This window comes from Xenopus laevis, chromosome 1L, assembly GCF_017654675.1.
Source record: "Xenopus laevis strain J_2021 chromosome 1L, Xenopus_laevis_v10.1, whole genome shotgun sequence".
Taxonomy (NCBI): Eukaryota; Metazoa; Chordata; class Amphibia; order Anura; family Pipidae; genus Xenopus; species Xenopus laevis.
In genome coordinates this window covers 153,008,356-153,016,855 of record NC_054371.1, presented here as the reverse complement: position 1 = coordinate 153,016,855, position 8,500 = coordinate 153,008,356, and positions in this window count along the sequence as shown.

The window sequence follows — 8,500 nt, the reverse complement described above, 5'->3', positions numbered from 1 at the left end:
ACACTTTATAGACCAGAAAAAACATTCTGAAAGATGATATTTACTAAGGCAAATTGCCTAATATTACTTTTACCATAGTGAACGTTTATGCAAAGAATACAGGGCATAAGGTTTCTTAATTCGTTATTTTAGTAATACTCTGGCAACATTTTGGGAAGGATTTGTGCTTGGGAGGTGATTTGAATGTGACATTTAACCCATTAGTATGCATCATGAAGTCACCCAAAGTTTTCCTTCGCAAAAATTAAACAACACATAGGTTTTGCCAAAGGAGATTTAAATCGGAGAAGCATTTTCAGGGGATTTGTGGCCTGCAGTAATTTATTGTGGGCGACAAAATCTCCCCATTGGCCATTACCCTAAAGATACATTAGATCAAGACTTATAAGACTTATCTTAGCTGCAAACAATTAAGTTAAACTGGGGTTAATAAGACAGTTATTCATTTTCTGAAGTTATTATAGTGCCACATCTGGGGCAGTGGTGTAACTTGGTGTTATGGGGCCCCACAGCAAATTCAATTTAGGGCCCCCAAAATGTCCATCAGTTTTATCGATATATATTGAAATTATAATATTTTAATTAAGTAGTAGGTTATGGGTCTCCATTCCTCTTGCCCCCCCCCCACCTGGCACCCTTCCTGACCCGCAATCCCCATCCAGGCCCCCACGCGTACCAGAAACATCGAGGCAGGGCCATGGTGCCGGGATTGGGTCTGGGCCGGTGGGGCCCAAGCAGGCCCGGGGCCCATCTGTTTTTTCCCGGTGTCCCACCAGCCTGGTCTGACCGTGCTTACACCCCTGGCCTGGAGTTTTTGGTAAAATAGACGTGGTATTTAGGGTTGTGTTCACAAAGTGCACAAGTAAGTTTTGCCCTGTACGTTACAGTCCTGCGCAGAACCAATTTGTTAAACCCGAACCCGACCGGCGGCCCGCAACCCTCACCCAGACCCACAAACTTACCTGCTTGGACCCGTTACCCGACCCACAAGTACCCTATCCGCAACCTGATCTGCGACCTGCTGACCATCAAGAAACAAGAAGTGCTCTCATTGTAAACCAGAAGTGACATCATTAGAAGCAGGCCTGATCAGAAAGAAAGGAGAAAAACAGAAAGTGCTGTCATTGTAAACCGGAAGTGACAAACCTGCAAACCCGGAGAACCGCCGACCCGCGTCTATACCCGCTCCCGAAACTTCTACCTGCAACTCGAAAGGTACTGCAGGTTTTTGAGGGTAACCCGCGGGTACCTGCCCCGCTGCAGGACACTACGGTACGTGTGGAAGATTTTCATGATTTCTACTATCTACATAAAAGCCCCCTAGTTATACAACTATGTAAGTTCTGTCTTGCATAAAAATAGAGAATTTTACTTACCTACTTGACGTAAATTCCTTTTCTTCTAGTCCCGACATGTCAGTACAAATGGGGGGCATTGCCCCTCCCAGACCTGGAGGTAGGACCTATAACATTGCCAATCAAAATGAATCATGACCTATAAGACCACATGACTTCCTCCTCACCACAGTTATACTTTTGCCATAGCAGTACAGTAACCAAAATAAATAATTGGGATGGGAAACCCTGTACTGACATGTCGGGACTAGAAGAAAAGGAATTTACGTCAAGTAGGTAAGTAAAATTCTCTATTTCTTCTACGTCCCTCCATGTCAGTACAAATGGGATCTACCAAGCCATGCACCGAAAAAAAAGGGGTGGGAATAACCAACATACTGCAAAAACCAAACTGATGCTAAGGAGGCCTTGAGAAAAGGCCAGCATCACATCCATCCAACAGGGGAGCTGATAAAATGTATATCTCCTGAAAAGGGTTGATAAAAGGCACAAGGCTTAAAATATTAAACAGCAATAGCAACAGGGCTGAAGGCACACCTGCACCTTATCAGAGTGGCTAATTAGCTGGATGGAAACTCCAGCCAAAGCCCCAATAGCTCTCAGCTGAGGGACATAATTAGCCAATTAGCATGCAGACTTCCCAGTGCACTACACACAGTAGATAATGAAGAATCATACTCACCAGCTTCAGGCTGTTATAACTAGCCCATATGCATACCCATGGCCCTTTTGCAGAAGTTCTGTAGAGTTCTGTAAAGCCTCACATAACTCAAAAGAAAAGGGGAGTCCAAAAAGCTCACAGGTAACAATGTGGGAAGCCCACACCTGTGTGTTCCCAAAAAAGCACTAGATTGAATCTTGTGCCTCGCTGGGCATATAGCAGGGGGGCTGTTTTAGCACAGGGCTAGGACCATGGGTATGCCCACACCTGCACTTCTTCCCAATAAGCGATAATTTACAGATTATGCGTTTTGAGGCATCAGGTAAATTCTTCTCCATTACCTGGGAATCATCCCTCTGTGTCCACACAGAGGTAAAAAATAAGCAAAAATAAATAAATAAATAAAAATACAGAAGAAAAAACAAAAGGCTCACAGGTAATAATGTGGGAAGCCCACAACTGTGTCTCTTCCCAAAAAGCACTAGATTGAATCTTGTGCCTCGCTGGGCATATAGCAGGGGGGCTATTTTAGCACCGGGCTAGGACCATGGATATGCCCACACCTGCATTTCTTCCCAATAAGCGATAATTTACAGATTATGCGTCTTGAGGCATCAGGTAAAATCTTCTCCATTACCTGGGAATCATCCCTCTGTGTCTACACAGAGGTAAAAAATAAATAAATAAACAAAAAGAAAATACAAAAGAAAAACAAAAACTGTGTTTGATTTCTCTCAAAAATCAACAAAAAATAAAAAGTGAGGAGGGAGATCCTACCTCCCTGTCCAGTAGGACAAAAAATAACTGTGGTGAGGAGGAAGTCATGTGGTCTTATAGGTCATGATTCATTTTGATTGGCTATGTTATAGGTCCTACCTCCAGGTCTGGGAGGGGCAATGCCCCCCATTTGTACTGACATGGAGGGACGTAGAAGAAAAGGGCATTAACTCAAGGGATTAAAACATAATTATGCCTCTTTATAGGTCCCTGGTAAGGCCTCATCTGGAGTATGCAGTGCAGTTTTGGACTCCAGTCCTTAAGAGGGATATAAATGAGCTGGAGAGAGTGCAGAGACGTGCAACTAAAATGGTTAGAGGGACGGAAGACTTAAATTATGAGGGTAGACTGTCAAGGTTGGGGTTGTTTTCTCTGGAAAAAAGGCGCTTGCGAGGGGACATGATTACACTTTACAAGTACATTAGAGGACATTATAGACAAATAGCAAAGGACCTTTTTACCCATAAAGTGGATCACCGTACCAGAGGCCACCCCTGTAGACTAGAAGAAAAGAACTTTCATTTGAAGCAATGTAGGGGGTTCTTCACAGTCAGGACAGTGAGGTTGTGGAATGCACTGCCGGGCAATATTGTGATGGCTGATTCAGTTAATGCCTTTAAGAATGGCTTGGATGATTTTTTGGACAGACATAATATCAAAGGCTATTGTGATACTAAGCTCTATAGTTAGTATAGGAATGGGTATATAGAATTTAATTAAAAGTAGGGAGGGGTGTATGTATGGATGCTGGGTTTTCATTTGGATGGGGTTGAACTTGATGGACTTTGTCTTTTTTCAACCCAATTTAACTATGTAACTATGTTTTGCTACAATACAAACCTGGTGCATAGCTCTTGTATACAGGCTTTGTCTTAGAAAAACAGCTTGTTTTTGGTTGACTTTGCTCCCCCTGAAAAATTTTCTACAAATGCCAATGTACTGGAGTACAGGTATGGCACTTATTATTCTAAATGCTTGGGACCTGGTGTTTTCTGGATTACAGATCCTTCCATTATTTAGATCTTCCTACCTAATGTCTACTAGATAATTGTTTAAACATTAAATAAACCAAATAGGCTGGTTTTGCTTTCAGTAAGGATTAATTATGTCAGTTTGGATCAAGTACAGGCTACTCTTTTATTATTACAGAGAAAAAGGAAATCACTTTTAAAAATCTGGATTGTTTGGATAATGGTTGATGGCCATTCCATAATTTGGAGTTTTCTTGATAATGGGTTTCCATATAATTGATCCCATACCTATATTAAATGTGTTTCCATTTGTAATGGAAAGATGGTGCTGCCTCAGTCCAGCGCAGTTCTACTCTCATTCCCCTTCCTGAATAGCAGGTACCACTGGGCTGGGAGCAGCTTCTGAGAAGAGTTGGCCAGAAAGATATTGATGACTCAACACTCCAGTAAGACTGATATGTTCCTATGTAATTCTGAAATTACAAAACACCTTTTCTACTTGTCTCTAATACTGAAACTCCAAAAACAGTTATTTGATGTTACAAATTGGGGGCCAAAATTGATTTCATGGATTTTCTGCAGCAGAATATAATTTATAAATAATTATCTGTTGCATGATAAGCATACTTTATATTTCCAGCACTATAACTGTAAGTGCAATTAAGTAATATTAAGCAGAAATAAAGGCTTTTTTACCCAAGAACAGGTACTGGCAGTTGCAAGTTTTCTGTAGGGGGCCTATTTCACATGGGTCTACAAATTATTTTTTTTAAACCTACAACAATTTTCCTCTCAGACCTGACAAAACCAATGCTGAAATTAAAAAAAAAAAGTGAGGATTTGGTGCCATCTCGTGGTTGCATTTCATATGATAAAATACTGAGTAAATGGCTCATCATGTTAGTTTATTGTCTTTGAAAGATACATTTATTGAAGTGTTTTAATTAGGAATGAATCCCATAAATTTAGTCATTTTCATAGTTCTGGAACTGGACTCTTCATTCAGAAAAGAGACTCCGCTATAAACAAAACCTAAACTAGCCTAATGTAGTGTGACCAATCCAATGAGTATTCTTCTAAATGCAGGCAAGTGTACAGGGCCTAGATGTTAAGCAGTTCCTTTATAACATGCACATGTACAAAAGACTGGATTTCCCAGAGTTTACAGACAAGTCAGAATGTTTGCAAACTTCCATAGCTGATATGAATATATTGATTTTCTGCAATTACTGGATTGTAACTGAATACAGAATTACACAGTACCATGGGGTCATTCTGCTTTTATTGTCTTGGACAGAGAATTGGTCTACAGCCATATTCTCTTTTCATTTTTGCTGTTATTCTCTGCTCTAGCTTTGATGAATGTTACCCACAGGAGGACCTGAACACCTGCCATTAATACAGACAAGTACGAATTAGTATTATTTCCATGCTTACAACGAGGTTCTCCCTCCAGAGAGCCGTTTATATGCCTGACCCCTTTTACCTACCTGTTTTTCCTTGTAATAGCCTTAATTATGTCAGTTCTAAACCATAAAATGCAGATTTTGCTTGGCTGACCCAGACACATATCTCTATGAAGTTCTTAATACAGTAACCTACTTTGGTAGCTAGCCTCAAGGTAAGTTAGATGAAGTCCCTAATTTTCCAGATTCACTCTCTTGATCAATTTTCCCTCCTTGAAGGGCTCCCTATTAGACTTAACACCACCTTTAAATTCCTGGGAATAAAAATCTCCTCTCAGTTGTCATCCTACCTTACCTTTATTTAGACCTGATACTAGGCAAACTGGGAAACACGTTTCAACAATAGACTCTGCTACTGCTTTCCCTCTGGTGTACAAATCGCATTGTGAAGATGATCTTTCTTCCTTGTATGTTTCCCAGCAGTCCACGTTGAAACTCCACAAATCGAGCAACTTTCTTATGGTGAGATAAAAGCCTTTGATTTTCATGGCAAAAACGAACAACTACAGATGGAAAAGGGAGGATCGGCTTTCCAGATTTTCAGGTCTATTTCTTTGCCTCTCAGCTAAAATATCTTGGATGGTGGCTAGCCCTGAAAATCCAACCACACTCTGCAGGCTACACTTTGGATCCTTAGAAGCAGGCTTGGATTTGTGGCACGGCCACAAAGGCCAGAGCCTAGGGCTGCAAAATTTCAGGGGTGGCATGCCGCCCAGCAGCATTCTAGGGTGTTGCAGCTTCCCAGCGAACCAGTGCATGTGAGCACACTCAGATGTGCGAGGAGGGGAATGGGAGCATGGGAGCATATACAAAATCGGCCAAGCGTTAGGACCTAGCAGCCTAGGGTGCGCCAAGAAGGAAATCCAGTCCTGCTTAGAAGCAATGAGACGTTGCATACATTTGGGGACATATTCACCACCCTTTGTAATATCAGGTTGCTCAGGATGGTCTTTTTCAACAATCCATAAATGGCCCTAGCTCCCCTTTTTACTAGCTCAGTACTATTGTGAGGAAACTTATACAGAGGCATGCTTCTGAAGAAGCTGACAGTATCAGCGAAACTCATTAGGAAAGGGGGAAGCTCGCACGGACCTGCAGAAAACACCACGAGGAAGCCGGCTATATCATCCTCTGGGACTCTGCAGTAGCCAAACGAAAACACTTTATGTGATTACCCCATAAGAAAAATGTGAGTGCGATGTTTGTTTTTATTTGAAGTTTTATGATTAAAATAGTATATTACACTGTTTTCGGTTTTATCTTTGCATTGGAGCCCATGACACCTGAGCACTAAGAATGGGATTGCCACGAGGATCCATTACATGCACTACACCACAGTAGTGGTTTGTGAGTAGGCATTTTGGCCAATTGGTGGAGGTGTTAATTTGGGGGTAAAAACACAGCTATAACTGTTGTACTTACCAACCCCCCCTTCCCCACAGGATTAAGATTAAAATAATAAAAGGGGATACCCATAACATAAAAGGTAGGGGAAGCACTCCCATAGAAACCTATTTTTTGGAGCACTGGGTGATTTCCCTTGTTACGTAAACATACTAAACCATATTAGTTTCAAATTTCCATTGCCTCAGGTGCTGATCTCCACACAGGAAATTCCTTTTCTTTTCTCCGGGATAATTAATTATAAATCTGGTATTTCTCTAGGCACCTTTTATAGGAACCAAATTTTAAGACTGATGTTTTTTAGACAATTCCTTAAAGGGATACTGTCATGGTAAAAAAATTTTTTTCCAAAATGAATCAGTTAATAGTGCTGCTCCAGCAGAATTCTGCACTGAAATCCATTTCTCAAAAGAGCAAACAGATTTTTTTATATTCAATTTTGAAATCTGACATGGGGCTAGACATTTTGTCAATTTCCCAGCTGCCCCATGTCATGTGACTTGTTCTCTGATAAACTTCAATCACTCTTTACTGCTGTACTGCAAGTTGGAGTGATATCACACCCTCCCTTTCCCCCCCCCAGCAGCCAAACAAAAGAACAATGGGAAGGTAACCAGATAACAGCTCACTAACACAAGATAACAGCTGCCTGGTAGATCTAAGAACAACACTCAATAGTAAAAACCCATGTCCCACTGGGACACATTCAGTTACATTGAGAAGGAAAAACAGCAGCCTGCCAGAAAGCATTTCTCTCCTAAAGTGCAGGCACAAGTCACATGACATGGGGCAGCTGGGAAATGGACAAAATGTCTAGCCCCATGTCAGATTTCAAAATTGAATATAAAAAAATCTGTTTGCTCTTTTGAGAAATGGATTTCAATGCAGAATTCTGCTGGAGCAGCACTATTAACTGATTCATTTTGAAAAAAAATTTTTTTCCCATGACAGTATCCCTTTAAGTTGGAGTGTTTGAAAAATAAAAATCGATTATAGTACAAATAGCTACAGGTCAGGAGAGAAAATAGAACGGTCCTGTCCATATGGCAACGGACCCTGTTCTATTTTCTCTCCCTGCTAGTGTGCCAGTTTCTGAGCTGAGTCAGTACATTGTTGGCATTTATGATGCCAGTTAAGAACATAACTGGGTTCAAACTGGAACCGTAATGACCTTGAAGTTAAAATGCCTTTACTGCACACTTTAGGGCACTCTGTGCCAGTGGAAAGTGGCCACTGGGGAACCCAGACTGTGTTAAAATATGGATTAATAGCTGTGCTGCCTACTTGCTGTCTGCCTGTTCAGCACATCCCATAAACACATCCCATGGCTGGATAGGTTCAATGATTGCGGTTGTGTGTGTAGATTAAGGCTGGTCTACCAACATATTATCTAAAAATTTGCGAGCAAACAGCAGTTTTGTTCCCTCCAGGAATTAAGATCATACTAACTGGATGCATTTGAAAGTGCATCTAAATTGACTATTTACTGTACAGTATTTACAACCAATAAACTGATTAACAGTCCATACAAATAGGTGAAAATATTTAAAATATCTCCTTAACCGATCTTGAGTGTTAGTGACCGTGTCCATGGATTTTCCATGTACTTCATGTATTCAATTAACAATAGGTTTGAGGAATCCTAGTTGCGCAAAAAGCCTTGTACAGGTATGGAAGCTGTTATCCTGATTGCCCCGGACCTGTGGTTTTCCGGATAGCGGATCTTTCTGTAATATGGATCTTCATACTTTAAGTCTACAAATAAACCCAATAGGCTGGTTTTGCTTCCAATAAGGATTAATTAGATCTTAGTTTGGATCTAGTAAATGGTACGGTTTTATTATTATAGAGAAAAAGGAAACCATT